This window comes from Eriocheir sinensis, chromosome 1 (genome assembly GCF_024679095.1).
Source record: "Eriocheir sinensis breed Jianghai 21 chromosome 1, ASM2467909v1, whole genome shotgun sequence".
NCBI classification, from domain to species: Eukaryota; Metazoa; Arthropoda; class Malacostraca; order Decapoda; family Varunidae; genus Eriocheir; species Eriocheir sinensis.
This window is the reverse complement of record NC_066509.1, coordinates 32,609,106-32,625,815: the sequence shown is the minus strand read 5'-3', so window position 1 is coordinate 32,625,815 and position 16,710 is coordinate 32,609,106.

The window sequence follows — 16,710 nt, the reverse complement described above, 5'->3', positions numbered from 1 at the left end:
CACCCCAAACACACGCCCTCCACTCATCCCCACCCCACCCCTAACACACAACACCTTTATCCTCCCCTTACTTACACTTCCTATCTCCCCAACACCGTCACACCCACAAACAACCCTTTCGCCCCCACACACATGACCCTCCACCCCCCTCCCCACACACCCACGCGCCACCAAACCAGTGACGACATCAACACGGCCAGCCCGCCGCGTCGCCCACCGCAACAAATGAAATTATAATTATCCGCCGAAACGAAAGCAAAAAACAGTCGTTCTCTCGCCGCCGCGCCGCTTTGCCGCTCGTTGCGCGGAATGAAAACGATGAACGCGACGCAAGGCGGCGAGGAATAAGGAGCTGAAATCCGTTCGCGGAAAATACGAACAGCAGCGGAAATGACAAATTGATGCGCTCCGGGGAATAACGATAATAGTAAGGGAGTGATGATGATGAAATGGAAATACATTAATAGGACGATTGATAAGGGATAAAAAGATGAAATGTTAATAAAAATAAAGGGATTTAAAATAAGGGAATGAAAGGGAGTAAGGGAGTGAATTCTCGATAGTTCCAGCCAGTCCTGGTTCCGGCCGGAACATGACACAGTGGTTCCGGTGCGGCGCTAACCATTAGTCAACTGTATCACCGCCACCACCACCACCGTCAATGCCAATGTTCTTTTGTGCAAAGAAAAATAAAAACGAATAATAGAAAAATGAGTGAATAATACAAATATCAACAAAAATAGTAATAAAAATAATAATAGAAATAATAATAAAAATAATAATAATAATAATAATAATAATAATAATAATAATAATAATAATAATAATAATAATAATAATAATAATGATAATAATAATAATAATATTTTTTTACAGCTAAGGAGACAGTTCAAGGCGTAAGGAAAACAAAAAGGCCGCTACTCACTGCTCCTGAATAGAGGTCAAAGGAGTGTCCTAAAATAGAGGTCAGTTTCGGGAGGAGAGGTGTCCTGATACCCTCCTCTTGAAAGAGTTCAAGTCGTAGGCAGGAGGAAATACAGATGAAAGAAGATTGTTCCAGAGTTTACCAGCGTGAGGGATGAAAGAGTGAAGATGCTGGTTGACTCTTGCATTAGGGGTTTGGACAGTATAGGGATGAGCATGAGTAGAAAGTCGTGTGCAGCGAGGCCGCAGGAGGGGGGGAGCCATGCAGTTAGCAAGTTCAGAAGAGCAGTCAGCTTGAAAATATCGATAGAAGATAGAAAGAGAGGCAACATGGCGGCGGAATTTGAGAGGTAGAAGGCTATCAGTATGAGGAGGAGAGCTGATGAGACGAAGAGCCTTTGACTCCACTCTGTCAAGGAGAGCTGTGTGAGTGCATCCCCCCACACATGAGATGCATACTCCATACGAGGGCTTACAAGGCTCCTGTAAGTGGATAGCAACTGTGCGGGGGAGAAGAACTGGCGGAGGCGGTACAGAACGCCCAGCCTAGAGGAAGCTGATTTAGTAAGAGATGAGGTATGAAGTTTCCAGTTGAGATTATGAGTTATGGATAGACCGAGGATGTTTAGTGTTGAAAAAGGTGATAGCTGGGTGTTGTCAAAGAATAGGGGATAGTTGTTTGTAAGATTGTGTCGAGTGGATAGGTGGAGAAACTGTGTTTTTGAGGCGTTGAAGGACACCAGGTTCCCCTTGCCCCAATCGGAAATAAGAGTAAGGTCTGAGGCAAAGCTTTCTGTTGCCTCCAGCCTTGAATCGTTAAGTGCCTGTAGAGTGGGTCTTCTATTAAAAGAAGTTGAGTAATACAGAGTGGAGTCATCGGCGTAAGAATGGATAGGACAGTTCGTTTTGGAAAGAAGATCATCAATGAACAACAGAAAGAGAGTGGGAGATAGGACAGAACCCTGTGGGACACCACTGTTGATAGGTTTAGGGGAAGAACAGTGACCGTCCAACACAGCCGAAATAGAGCGGTCATAAAGGAAACTGGAGATAAAGGTACAGAGAGAAGGATAGAAACCGTAGGAATGTAGTTTGGAAATCAAAGATTTGTGCCAGACCCTATCAAAGGCTTTTGATATGTCCAGCGCAATAGCAAAGGTTTCACCGAAACGGCTAAGAGAGGATGACCAAGACTCAGTTAGGAAGGCAAGGAGATCACCAGTAGGACGCCCCTTGCGAGATTCATACTGGCGATCAGAAAGAAGGCTAGAAGTGGAAAGGTGCTGTTGAATCTTCCGGCTAAGGATTGATTCAAAAGCTTTAGATAGACAGGAAAGTAAAGCTATAGGGCGGTAGTTTGAGGGATTGGAACGGTCACCCTTCTTAGCCACAGGCTGTACAAAGACATACTTCCAGCAGGAAGGAAAGGTAGATGTTGATAGGCAGAGAGGAAAGAGTTTGACCAGGCAGGGTGTCAGCACAGAAGCTCAGTTTTCAAGGACAATAGGAGGCACTCCATCAGGTCCATAAGTCTTCTGAAAGTTGAGGCCAGAGAGGGTATAGAAAACATCATTTGGAAGAATTTTAATAACAGGCATAAAGGAGTCAGAGGGGGGATGACTAGAAGGAATATGCCCAGAATCGTCCAGGGTGGAGTTCTTGCAGAAAGTTTAAGCGAAGAGTTCAGCTTTAGAGACAGATGAGACGGCAGTGCTGCCGTCAGGGTTAAGGAGAGGAGGGAAAGAAGAAGTTAAATTGGAGGAGATATTTTTGGCTAGATGCCAGATGTCACGGAAAGAATTAGAAGAAGCAAGATGTTGACATTTTCTAATGATAAAAGAAGTTTTGGTAAGTCGGAGAATAGATTTGGCACGATTCCGGGCTGAAATGTAAAGGTGAAAGTTAGCGGGTGTTCGAAGGTTCTGGGACCTTTTGTGAGCTGCCTCTCTATCTATAATAGTACGAGAATAAGCATGATTAAACCAAGGCTTTTTAGCATGAGGAGTAGAGAAAGAACGTGGAATGTATGCCTCCATTCCAGAGACAATCACCTCTGTGATGCGCTGGGCACACACAGAGGGGTTTCTCTCCTGGAAGTATTAATCATTCCACGGGAAATCGGAAAAGTACATCCTCAGGTCGTCCCACCGAGCTGAAGCAAAATGCCAGAAGCATGGCCTCTTCGGTGGGTCAAGAGAATGTACAGGAGCGATAGGACAGGATACAGAAATAAGGTTATGATCGGAGGAGCCCAACGGAGAGAACAGTTTGACAGAGTAAGCAGAAGGATTAGAGGCAAGGAAGAGGTCTAGAATGTTGGGCCTGTCTCCAAGACGGTCTGGAATACGAATAGGGTGCTGAACCAACTGCTCTAGGCCGTTGCGGAGAGCAAAGTTGTAGGCTTGTTCACCAGGCTGGTCAGTGAAAGAGGATGAAAGCCAAAGCTGGTGGTGAACATTGAAACCTCCTAAGATGGAGATTTCAGCGAAGGGAGAGTGGGTCAAGATGTCCTCCACTTTAGAGTTCAAATAGTCAAAGAATTTTACATAGTTAGTAGAGTTAGGTGAGAGATAAACAGCACAGATGTATTTAGTAATAATAACAATAATGATAATAATACTGATAATAATAAAGATAATAATAATAACAATAGAGTAAGACAAAAACCCCAAACTCCCACACAAGCCTCGTCCCTGCCCTCGGCGTCACGCGTAATAGTCTCCCTCATTCCTTCACCGCCTTGTTCTCATTACATTTACATTTCCGCATTGCCTCGAATGTATTTTTTTTCCGCGCCACAGTTTTATTTTTCTTCACACTCGTTAAGTTTACATTTTATTACCGTTATGTCCAAATTTACTTAAAGTTACATATTTTCTTGAAGGATTTTTTCCTGCGTTTCTCACTCCCCTGTGGCTTCTCTCTCTCTCTCTCTCTCTCTCTCTCTCTCTCTCTCTCTCTCTCTCTCTCTCTCTCTCTCTCTCTCTCTCTCTCTCTCTCTCTCTATGTTCACCACCAGCTTTGGCTTTCATCCTCTTTCACTGACCAGCCTGGTGAACATGAGAAAAAAATTGCTCTCCTCAACGACCTAGAGCAGTTGGTTCAGCACCCTACTCGTATTCCCGACCGTCTTGGAGACAGGCCCAACATTCTAGACCTCTTCCTTACCTCTAATCCTTCTGCTTACTCTGTCAAACTGTTCTCTCCGTTGGGCTCCTCCGATCATAACCTTATCTCTGTATCCTGTCCTATCGCTCCTGTACATCCTCTGGACCCACCGAAGAGGCAATGCTTCTGGCATTTTCCTTCAGCTCGGTGGGACGACCTGTGGATGTACTTTTCCGATTTCCCGTGGAATGATTACTGCTTCCAGGAGAGAGACCCTTTTGTGTGTGCTCAGCGCATCACAGAGGTGATTGTCTCTTGAATGGAGGCAAACATTCCACGTTTTTTCTCTACTCCTCATGCTAAAAAGCCTTGATTTAATCATGCTTGTTCTCGTGCTATTAAAGATAGAGAGGCAGCTCACAAAAGGTTCCAGTGCCGTCGAACTCCCGCTAACTTTGATCTTTACATTTCAACCCGGAATCGTGCGAAACTATTGCGGCCAACTGTAAAAATAATCCGAAATCATTCTTCAGTTACATAAACAACATAAAGGCGATCAGTGGAATTGGACCCTTAGCAAACAGCGACGGTGCACTAGTGCCTGACAGCCAACACGTTGCAAACCTATTAAACAATTACTTTTCCTCGGTGTTTAATACTAGCAGTCCTCCCACCACTACCACCAACACCATTACTAATGTAAATCCCGAGCATGCATTGCCTAACTTTGAAATAACAACCGATGAAGTCTTGAAAGCCCTCCAATCACTTAAAAAAAATAAAAGTCCTGAACCTGACAAAGTATATCCTACTCTGCTCAAAGAAACAAAGAGCGAAATAGTCTCTCCCCTCACAACCGTATTCAATATGTCCTTGCGAGAAGATTAGAGACAAAATTGTGAGTTACCTTGAAAGCCACTCATTAATTGAGGACTCACAACACGGCTTCCGTAACAAAAGATCCTGCCCATCAAACCTATTAACCTTTTATAACGACCTCTTCACGGTTTATGACGTAACCAAATCACTGGAAGTAGTCTATCTTGATTTCCAGAAAGCGTTTGATAAAGTCCCACATCATAAATTACTTTACAAATTAAAGCAAATAGGTACTGACGGTCAAGTACAGCAAAGGATCGCGAATTGGTTGAGCAACAGACAACAAAGAGTGGTGATTGACGGATTTAAAACAAAGTGGGCGCCGGTCACTAGTGGTGTCCCTCAGGGCTCGGTTCTTGGCCCAGTGCTCTTCATTATTTACATCAACGATGTGGATGTTGGACTCAATAATCGCATTAGTAAATTTGCAGACGACACAAAGGTTGGTAACTCGGTTCACACCAACGAAGACAGGCAAAGCCTCCAAAAGTATTTTCACAAAATTTTAGCTTGGTCTGATAGATGGGAGATGCACTTAAACGTAGACAAGTGCCAGGTCCTTCAAGTTGGAAAAAGGAATAAGAAGTTCGATTACGAAATGCGCGGCGTTAAACTCAAAAGCGTTCAATGCGTTAAGGACTTGGGGGTCAAAATCGCGTCAAACCTAAAATTCTCACAACAATGCATCGATGCAGCAAATAAAGCGAACAGAATGTTGGGCTTCATTAAAAGAAACTTTTTATTCAAGAATAAAGATGTAATACTTCCACTCTACAATAGTTTAGTCAGACCCCACTTGGAATATGCGGTACAGTTTTGGTCTCCCCACAATGCAAAGGACATTCCTAAATTAGAAGGTGTTCAGCGTCGGGCAACAAAAATGATCCCTTCCTTGCGCAACAAATCCCACGAAGAAAGGCTTTCCACCCTTAACATGTTCTTACTTGAGAAAAGTCGCCTCCGAGGAAAACTGATCGAATGTTTTAAAATACTTAATGGTTTCACGAATGTTGACAGAACAAAATTGTTTATGATTGATGACACCTTACGTACGAGGAACAATGGCGTAAAACTCAAATGTAGACAAGTAAATTCAGACTGCACCAAATTTTTCTTCTTTAACGTTGTAGTGCGAGAATGGAATAAACTCCCACCGTCAGTAGTCCAGTGTAACACGATTATCTCCTTCAAAAACAAGCTCGACCGTCACTTCCTTCGACTAAATATCAAATAGAGTTGAAATGCATCGTTTTGGAGCCTTCTGATTAATGTAGAATCACTTAGGTTTACGGACAGACCACCTAGTCTAGACCATGGGGTCTGTGTGGTCTGATTTTCTATGTAAATCCATGTAAATCTCTCTCCTTCCCTACTTCAGCTTCCCATCTTTTCTCCCTCCCTCTCTCCCTCACTATCATCATCTGCATACCTTCTTTTCTCCTTTCAGTAAAATTTCGTCTCCCTGCCACACTTCCCCTTGTTCTTCCTTTCCTCCCTTCATCACTGTATCATCTGCCTACCTCTCCTATCTCCATCATTTCGTCTGTCAGGTTCCCTTCTTACCCTCCTCACCATCATTTCCTTACTTTCGGTCTTTCTTTCCTATCACTTTCATTTCTTCTCATCTCTTCGTTTCACTTCATCTTTCTTCCCTTTCCCACCCATCCTTCTTCTCTCCCTTACAATTACTTCCTTTACCAGCCTCTCTTTTTACTCCCCTCACTGTCGCGGTTTAGATTCGCGACAAGTTATTTTATATTTTATTTGCATGGGTAGGATGATAAGTAGGATAAGACGGGCGCGTTTTCCTTGTTCATCACGTGACGGGCGCGGCAGCGGGTCACGATGACTCGGCTGCCTGTTGGCTCGCTGGCCGGAGGCCTGTGCTGCCAGCGGCGTGATGATGTCAAGGCGTGCATTTTGTGCGGGTCGCCCCTGTGTTTTACCTGCGCCTACTCACTTTCAGGAGTCACCAGTCCACTCTCTGCAGGTGCGTAGTAGTGTGTGCATTACTGCAGCTTGTACGCCTCTGCTGTGAGGATATTGGGCTATTGTCTTTGTGCTTCCCGCCATGGGGGCTGTTGCCGCCGCGGCCTGTGTTGCTAGCCCGCGATTGTTGCTTTCCTCTACGTGTCTGTACGTAGCTTGCTCCGCTGTTTATATTGCGGTGCCATGCACTTGCAAGTTATAGCTGCGCGTCAGGAAAGTGTAACGATATCTGCCTATGGCAGTATTGCTCAGAGTGCTGTCAGCACCCTCTGTTGTATTTTTCCGCGCCAGCAGCGTTTTGCATCTCGGCCGGGCGAGTTGGGGCCCGTCAGGTCACTCGCCGCGGCTCGGGACTTCCTTCTCCCCCTGACCGCCGTCTGGTGAGGTCACGGGGCGACGTTCCTCGACTCTCGCCTCCTCTTGGCACCACGCGGTTTTCCTCCTGCTGGAGTGTGGGGATCCTGGGCTTCGCCACTTCGGGATACAGCCCACACCGGGTCTCAGTTTGGGTGTGTCGAGTCCGCGGCGGCCTCTTCCTGAAAGCCGCATCTACCGCCCAGCCCACACCGGGTCTCAGTTTGGGTGTATCGAGTCCGCGGCGGCCTCTTCCTGAAAGCCGCATCTACCGCCGACATCACGCGCCTGATGAGAGGACCCACGGCAGGAAGGACAAGCTGCAGCCACCTCGAGCAAGGCTGTGCAACGAGCTTAAGTAGCTAGTTGTTAGTGTAGCCAGGGCAGGTTAGTCTTGTGCTAGGCTCAGCTGAGTGTGTATGTGAGATTTGTCTGTGTTTTCTTTGTGTGTAATAAAGTTAGTGCATAGTTGTACACGAGCTTTATTAGTAAACCTTTTGCCTGTGCGTATGTGCCTTCCAGCCCCATAAGGAGAGTAAATAAGAACCCCACGGGAGATTTGAGCAGGTAAGTCGTGTTAGTACCCCTAGTCAGGGTGTGTACACCGTTGTCTCCTGGCGTGCCGCGGGAATCAACCCTTGTCGGCTAGCTACCGCCTTGTGAGCACACTCCTGTTATTAAAGCATTATATTACCCCGTGACACTCACCATGGTTTCCTTCACTGCTTCATTCCATCTCTTCGTCCTCCTTTTTTCTCCTCTGACAGTACTTTCCTTCATTTACTATCACTTTTACTTCCTTCAGTCTCTTTCTCTTCCTCCACCCACCATGATTTCACTTACCTGCCTCATCGTTTCTTTCACTGCATCATCTAGTCTCCTCGTTCTCTCTTCTCTCTCTCATGATCGTAGTGTTATATCCCACTTTTACTTCCGCCAGTCTCTTTCCCTTCCTCCATGATTTTACTTCTCTGCCACATCCACTCCCTTACACCCTCACCATCACACCATCATTACCATCTGCTCGTATCACTTCCTTCTCCTCCTCTCATCACCAGACACTTTCTTCCTTCAGCATCCTTCCCTCCCGTCACCATCTTTCATCTCCCTACATCACTCCCCATACCATCATTTCATCTCCAAGCTTCACTCCCTCCCTTCATCCTGGCTTCCTACCTACCTCCTTTCCGTACACTATCACCTCATCTCCCAGCCTCACTCCCTTCCATTCTCTCGCTGCAACATGAACAGCACCTCGACCTCCCTTCTCACGTATCGTCAGCTCCACACACAACACGCCCTGCCAACCGCTATTTCTATGCAGATACGACCCCTTCCTTGCCCCTCCCCTCCTCCTCCTGCTCCTACTTCTCTTTAATGTCAGCCCACAATACCTTCAGCCTAAATAATACTCTATCCACGTGAACTCTTCCATTAAGTCTTGTTGATGCTAGGCTACCAACCACCAACATGATTTAGCCTTTCCAGCATCCACCAACCACAGCCTGATTTGGAGAGTGGGCGTGGCTTGCCTGTGGATTGACCAATGGTATGCGGTTATTTAGGAGAGGGGGAGGAGCTTATCTGCCGAGTTAATGTGAATAGAGTGTCGTGTATTCACCCGCAGTGTTCCGATTCTCCCTTGTTTTTTTGTCTTTTTTTTCGTAGTTTCCTCTCGCAGGGATTATTTGTGCTCCGTATTTTCACTTCACCTTTTTTTAATATTCTGAAACTTTCGTTCTTTTCGGAGCTAACATGGACGTTGGGTTGTGTCATTCCTTCACTGCTTATTCTTTTCCTTTTTTTCCCGTTCTGATGGAGCGTCTCTTTGTATTCATCTTCTGATTGGATTGATTCCCTTGTTTTGTTGAGTATTTTCGATTCCTTAACAATATCTTTTCCATGTTACTTCTTTCCTTGATACTTCAGTAGGCCTCACCAATCCAAGTATTATTTTTTTTCTTGAGTGTTTGTTTGATTAGGATATGTATTAACGGAAAAAAAATGTTAGTGAATTTATTTTGTCGTGTGTGTGTGTGTGTGTGTGTGTGTGTGTGTGTGTGTGTGTGTGTGTGTGTGTGTGTGCGTGCCTAACTTCTACCCTACAGACGCCTGAGTGCAGCGAGTTTACTGTAAAAAGCTCAAGAGTTGGCGGCTTAAGTTTTGAAGTTGTCTTGGACGGCTGAGTGGCGGCCACGAGGCAGGAGACGCCACACACACACACACACACACACAACACACACACACACACACACACACTGACTAACCGACTAATTTGCCCAAGGGCACATACATGCACACACTCGTGTGCGTGCAAAGGAAAATCAAAGAACAAAAGGTGAAGATGAAGAGGATGGAGAGAAAAGAAAAGAAAAAAAACCGTAATGATTCATCTCGGTCCGGGAGGGGACGGAGAGTGTGTGAAAAATAAAAGAATGTGGCTGCAGGAAATATGTGAATAATACAAAATAAATCGGGAGATAAATAATACAATAATAAATAATAATATAAATATCCGTTAATAGTTAAGTAAAAGTAATTAAATAATAATAATTAATAAATAATAAAAATAATCAGTGGCACATAACAAATAAACAAATACAAAAAAAATGAACACCAATCAGGAGTTGAAAAGAATACAAAAGGAAAAACATAAGAAAACACAATAACACTACGAAAATATAAATAAAAGCCAGCAATATATATATATATATATATATATATATATATATATATATATATATATATATATATATATATATATATATATATATATATATATATATATATATATATATATATATATTCGTTTCCATTCCAATAATATTGTGAGAATGGGAAAGTGGAGAACGTTTTGCAAAAAGACGAAAATTGAAGGGAGGAATGCAAAAAGCGAAATGAAGGGAAAAGATTGCAAAAAATTACTATAGTCACGGAGGGAAGGGAAGGGAATGGAAAGGAAGGGAAGGGAAGGGTTGGGTAGAGTAGGGGATGGAAGGGAAGGGAAGGGAAGGGAAGGGAAGAGAAAGGCAGGGAAGGGAAGGGAAGGGAAGGGAAGAGAAGGGTAGGGAGGGAAAGGGAAGGAAAGGGGAAGGAGGGGAATAGAAGGAAGGGAAGGGAAGGGAAGGGAAGGGAAGGAGAGGGCAGGGAGGGGAGGGGAAGGGAAGGGAAAGGGAAGGGAAGGACAGGGAAGGGAAGGGAAGGAGAGGGTAGGAAAAGGAAGGGCAGGGCCGGGCAGGGCAAGGAATGGAATGGAAGGGCAGGGGAGGGAGCGAGGGGCGGCTGGTTTAAAAGGCCCAAATGAAGGGACGCGCGAGGCCGAGGAGATAAAGTAAAACAGACAAAGGTGAGGCGAAGGGCGGCGAGGCGGACGGTGCGCCGAAAGGCCGGACTGGGACGATACTGCCTCTGTTGTTGTTGTTATTATTATTATTATTATTATTATTATTATTATTATTATTATTATTATTATTATTATTATTATTATTGGTGGTGGTGGTGGTGGGAGAAGAGGGTGAGCACGAAGCAAAAGGGAAGAAAAAAGATAAATAAAGACTACAGCATAAAGTGAGGCGAGAAAGGAGAGTAAAAACGGGGAAAAGGGCGAGAATAATACGGAAGAATGAGAGAGGGAGGGAAGCGAGTGGGAACGAGAGAGTGAGAGGCGTAAAAGGAGGTTGGGAATGAAGCAGAGGGAGGGGAACGAGTGGGAGCGAGAGAGGGAGAGGCGTAAGAGGAGGTTGGGAATGAAGCAGATGGAAGGGAACGAGGGGGAGCGAGAGAGGGAGAGGCGTAAAAGGAGGTTGGGAATGAAGCAGAGGGAAGGGAACGAGGGGGAGCGAGAGAGGGAGAGGCGTAAAAGGAGGTTGGGAATGAAGCAGAGGGAAGGGAACGAGGGGGAAAAATGATGAAAGGGGAGAAAGGAAAAAGAATGAGAAGCGAGGGAGAAGGAGAAATTTTGGGGATGGGAGTGACAAAGGAAGTTTTCCAGTCGCTAGGGCAAGTGTTTTCTTCAAGTGAAGCATTTATTATGGAGCAAATGGGGGTGGCAAGTTCAGGGGCAAATTCCTTATAGATTTTGATTGGGAGGTCAGTGGGCGTGGTAGCTCTGTGGGTTCTTAATTTCTTTAATTTATTGAAAACGTAAACCTGGACGGAGGAGGGTGGGGAGGGGGATGGTAGGTAAGCGGGGAGGGCGGTGAGATCAGGTTTTGGGAGGCTTTGACAGATACCCGCGAAATGGGTATTTATCTCCTCGGCCGCCCGGTCAGGTGATAAATGTGAAGTGCAAGGGAAGGAGGGTGAATGTTTGCCGAGTCCACAAAGAGACCTGACCTTGTGATTTGGTTACGTCATAAACAGTGAAGAGGTCGTTATAAAAGGTTAATAGGTTTGATAGGCAGGATCTTTGCTGTGAGTCCCCAATTAATGAGTGCCTTTCAAGGTAACTCACAATTTTGACTCTAATTATGCTCTCAAGTAGCTTACCTACAACCGAAGTTAGACTAATGAGCCTGTAATTACCTGGTACTTTTTAGTCTCCTTTCTTAAAAATCGGTGTCACGTTAGCCTTTTTCCAATCCAAGGGGACGATGCCTTGTCGCAAGGACATATTGAATACGGTTGTGAGGGAGGAGAGTATTTCGCTCTTTGTTTCTTTGAGCAGAGTAGGATATACTTTGCCAGGCCCAGGACTTTTATTTGTTTTAAGTGATTGGAGGGCTTTAAGGACTTCATCGGTTGTTATTTCAAAGTTAGGCAATGCATGCTCGAGATTTACATTAGTATTGGTGTTGGTTGTAGTGGTGGGAGGACTGTTAGTATTAAACACCGAGGAAAAGTGATTGTTTAATAGGTTTGCAGCGTGTTGGCTGTCAGTCACTAGTGCACCGTCGCTTTTTGTTAAGGGTCCAATTCCACTTCTGATCGCCTTTCTGTTGTTTATGTAACTGAAGAAGGATTTCGGATTATTTATACAGTTGGCCGCATTAGTTTCTTCATATCTACGCTTTGCCTGACATACTAATCTTTTTACTCGTCGCCTGGCATCATCGTAAAGTCTAATGTCTTCGGGCGTGCTTTGCTCTTTCTTTAGCCTGTAAAACAATCTTATCTCCTTGACTGAGTGTTTAATTTCGCTGTTAAACCAAGGTGGGCTTTTATTAGTTTATTTTATTATTATTGATGTTTGAGCTCTTATGTCAACGCGGACTAATTTATGATCGCAAGAACCGAGGTGTTCTCCTACCGTGACATTACTGACTAGGAGAGAGAGAGAGAGAGAGAGAGAGAGAGAGAGAGAGAGAGAGAGAGAGAGAGAGAGAGAGAGAGAGAGAGAGAGAATGTTTTTGGTAAATATATGCAAACACCAACCATTTCCTAAGAGGCTGTATGTGTACGAGCGAGTGTGTGTGTGTGTGTGTGTGTGTGTGTGTGTGTGTGTGTGTGTGTGTGTGTGTGTGTGTGTGTGTGTGTGTGTGTGTGTGTGTGTGTGTGTGTGTGTGTTCCCTGGTGTAACATTCCCGCAGGTAAGAAACACGCGCCACACCTTCACGAGTGTTGTTTTGACTCACCTGAGATTTGGCAGCGCCGGCGCCGGCACAGCGTTCCCTCATCTGTAAATATAAAGAGTAAACAAAATAAATAACCAATAACAACAACAAGAACACTACCAATAACAATGATAATAGAGGAAACAAAGTAAATCAAACAAAGTAGAAAGAAATAGATAAATAGCAAAAGACAATAACAACAACAACAATAATCATCTTCCTCCTTCTCCTCCTACTACTACTATTACTGCAACAATTACTACTGATAATAAAAATAACAGGTGCGTTAACAGTTCATGATATTGTTGTTTGAAAATTATATATACGCCAATTTATGAATTTTCAATTTTTTTTCATTATCTTTTGTTTTTTATATTTTTCTTTATTTTTTCCAAGGCATCGTATCGCATCAGCATGGTCATCGCGGCATTATACAAACTATAAACATTACACCAGCATTCTCTCTCTCTCTCTCTCTCTCTCTCTCTCTCTCTCTCTCTCTCTCTCTCTCTCTCTCTCTCTCTCTCTCTCTCTCTCTCTCTCTCTCTCTCTGCATGAAACGCTGGGACATTTAATTTCTGCTCTTGACTCCTCATATATTTCACCTCCTTCTACTCCTCCTCCTCCTCCTCCTCCTCATCATCATCACCATCATCATCATCATCATCATCATCATCATCATCATCATCACTGAACGACCCAAGAAGAGAGACGCTTACCAGGAGACATTATTCAAGTACCTTAAGAAGTTCAGTAACTTCAATCACTTCAAGGTTTTTGGGCTCCAAACTAACCCAAGAACTCGAAACAATCTGGCCATTCAAGCGAGGCGATGTAGTATAGAATCAGCATTTTTTTTTTCTGAGCTCGAGTCAGCCGTCAGTTGAACAGCCGTCCTTCAGAAAAAAATTATGTGTGTAATCAGTGAACCCTATACTATGGAACCGACACTTGCCCCAGCCTTGTCATTAAGCCGCGAATTTTGGAAAATCATCCCTTTGGGGCGAATCGCCATAACCCCCTTATTTATGGGACCACACGGTTTTGGTATCAATCGACGGCAAAATGAAAGGGCCATATTCTTTAATTAGCGACCGGGCCCGAAAACTGATTGGAAAGGGTAAAAAATCGAATAAATTCGCAAAAAAAAAAAAAAAAAAAGACTCGGAAAGAAAACCTATTTTTGAGTTTCCAGCCTTGAAACCCGCTCATTTTTAGATAATAATAAAAAAAAAATATTTAACAAATGATTTAGCCCTGCCAATGTTATTTCCAATATTGTGCATAACATTTCCCTACTCCCAATAGTTTCGTCGCTAGAGCTCGAAACGTAAATCCTGTCGAGAGCGATTTGGACGAACTCCAGATACTTTACCGTTTTTGTTTAGTGTGGCATTGTTATTGCCTCTAGAAGGCTGTACTTTGGCATGTAGCCCCTCACGGCAATGTAGTTTTACCAACTCGAAGTATTTTGAGATAGCTCGATTCCAAGTTCGTCGTCGAGGCGTCACAATATAGCCTGTTTTTCGGCCCTTTTGCCGCGATTTGGATACGTCCTAGTTTTTTGCTTATAACTTTTAAAAATTATTTATTACTCTCCATTTTGTTTCTGATTATCAATCTGGATCAAAAGAGCTTTCATTTGCCACCAATCACGCCTTCCTAGCTTCAGTAGTTGTTGCTCGAGCACGACCGGAAATCGCGACGAACATTCGCCAAATCTGACTCATTTCAAGCGCCGCGACGAAAAACCTTCCTGACGCCAAAAACATTAATATATCTGCATAAAAATTCATATATGAAGACTTCAATATGTTGACTAACTTGTAATAAAACCATTTTAAGATATCTAAATAAAAAGGTACTATTTTTTTTTAATCATTTCACTATATAAACCAACCTATATTAAAGGGTCTTATTATACATGTTCTTTTTTTTTTGTATTCAACCATATCTCTTCTCATTTATGAATAATACATTTGTTTTCTTTTGATACCAAATATATATATATATATATATATATATATATATATATATATATATATATATATATATATATATATATATATATATATATATATATATATATATATATATATGTATATATATATATATATATATATATATATATATATGGTATCAAAAGAAAGGTTACAGCCGAGAGTGTTGATCCTGACTGTTATCCTCTTCCTTCCTCCTCCTCCTTACCACTACTCTCACTACTTCTCTCCCCGCTGTTACCGTCACTGCTGGAAAGGTTGTGGCTGAGGTGTGGGTACAAGTAAGTGCTGTTCATAACATTATCGCGTGCCGAGGATCAGAATCACGCGTGGGATCCGTCAGCCATGATTTAAGTTACTACTTTGGCCATGGGCGGCACTTAAGGCGCAGAAATGGCTTAAGAGGGGTCACTTTATTATTCTAGGGTCCCAGCACGCCCTTGAGCCCCCTCAGAGCCTGCCATAGAGTAGGAAGACACTATATTATTAGCTGACAAATGTATCAGAGTAATGTGTTTATCGAGCAATAAGGTCTCTGGGCTCCTACTGGTAAGTGTCGGATCACTGTAGTTCTTTTCCCGTACTTTCACTGGCTGCATGGTCCTGGCTCGTGGCGTGGACGTGGGCGTGTGGCTCACTGGATGCATGGTCCTGGCTAGTGGCGTGGGTGTGGGCGTGTGGCTCACTGGATGCATGGTCCTGGCTCGTGGCGTGGGCGTGTGGCTCACTGGCTGCATGGTCCTGGCTCGTGGCGTGGGCGTGGGCGTGTGGCTCACTGGCTGCATGGTCCTGGCTCGTGGCGTGGGCGTGTGGCTCACTGTCTACATGGTCCTGGCTCATGGCGCGGGCGTGTGGCTCACTGGCTGCATGGTCCTGGCTCGTGGCGTGGGCGTGTGGCTCACTGTCTACATGGTCCTGGCTCATGGCGTGGGCGTGTGGCTCACTGGCTGGCGTCTCCTTTCTCTTTTATTTCGTATTTGTTGTACTTCCTTTTACCTTTTACTTTGTTTTTTTCTCTTTATAATTTTCTTTTACTTTTTCTCTTTTTTTCCTTCGTTACAGTTTTCCTCCAGTCCTTTTTCTTAAGTATTATTCTCCTTCCCTCTCGCCTCATTTTTGTTCTCCTTTTTCCTTCTTCTTCTCCCTCTTCAGCTTTCAACATTCAGCAGGGGCTAATAACTTCTTTAATCTAATTTCTCTAAGCTAATCTCTCTTTAATAGTGTCTTCTGATAGTATAGATTAGACCCTTTGTCACCGTCTCTCTAACTGAATATTCCCTTCTACTGCTCCTCCATATTTGCTCTTTTTCTTATTTCCTTTCATCCCTTCGCCTCCCCCAATTATCTTAAGACATCAGACGCCGAGGACGGGCTCAGTCATGCTGGTGAACACGTTACAGGTACTGGGCCTGTAAAGCTGTTCCAGGAATGACGCGTGTGGCTTCCTGGAGGCTCAGGAGGATTTTCTAGGAGCGGCGCAGCAACGGTGGTGTGGCGGGTACAGGCGAGATCTTTGGAGGTAGAAATATCTTGGGTACATGCAGCCTTGTGTGGACCGAGGCTTGCAGAAAAGCTAACATCAACAAGAACAACACAACTCTACGGTTCCTACCATCTATATCTACTTCAGCACGACAACAACAACCACTAGTACCGCTATAACCAATCCTTCGTTTCACTCCTTACCTCCGCACAGCAACGGTCCGCCCTCAACCTTCCTGCCGCAGCCTTTACAAGCACGAGACAGAACAGAACAGAGCCTCAAGTACTTACCCGGCCGGAGCAGCGTGTCTGTGTGGCGCCGAAACACTGCATACGGAGGGAGGGAGAGAGGGGGAGAGGGAGGGAGGGAGAGCAGGTGTGAGGTGTGAGGCTGCCCCGCCTGTCTCTCCTCCGCTAACCCC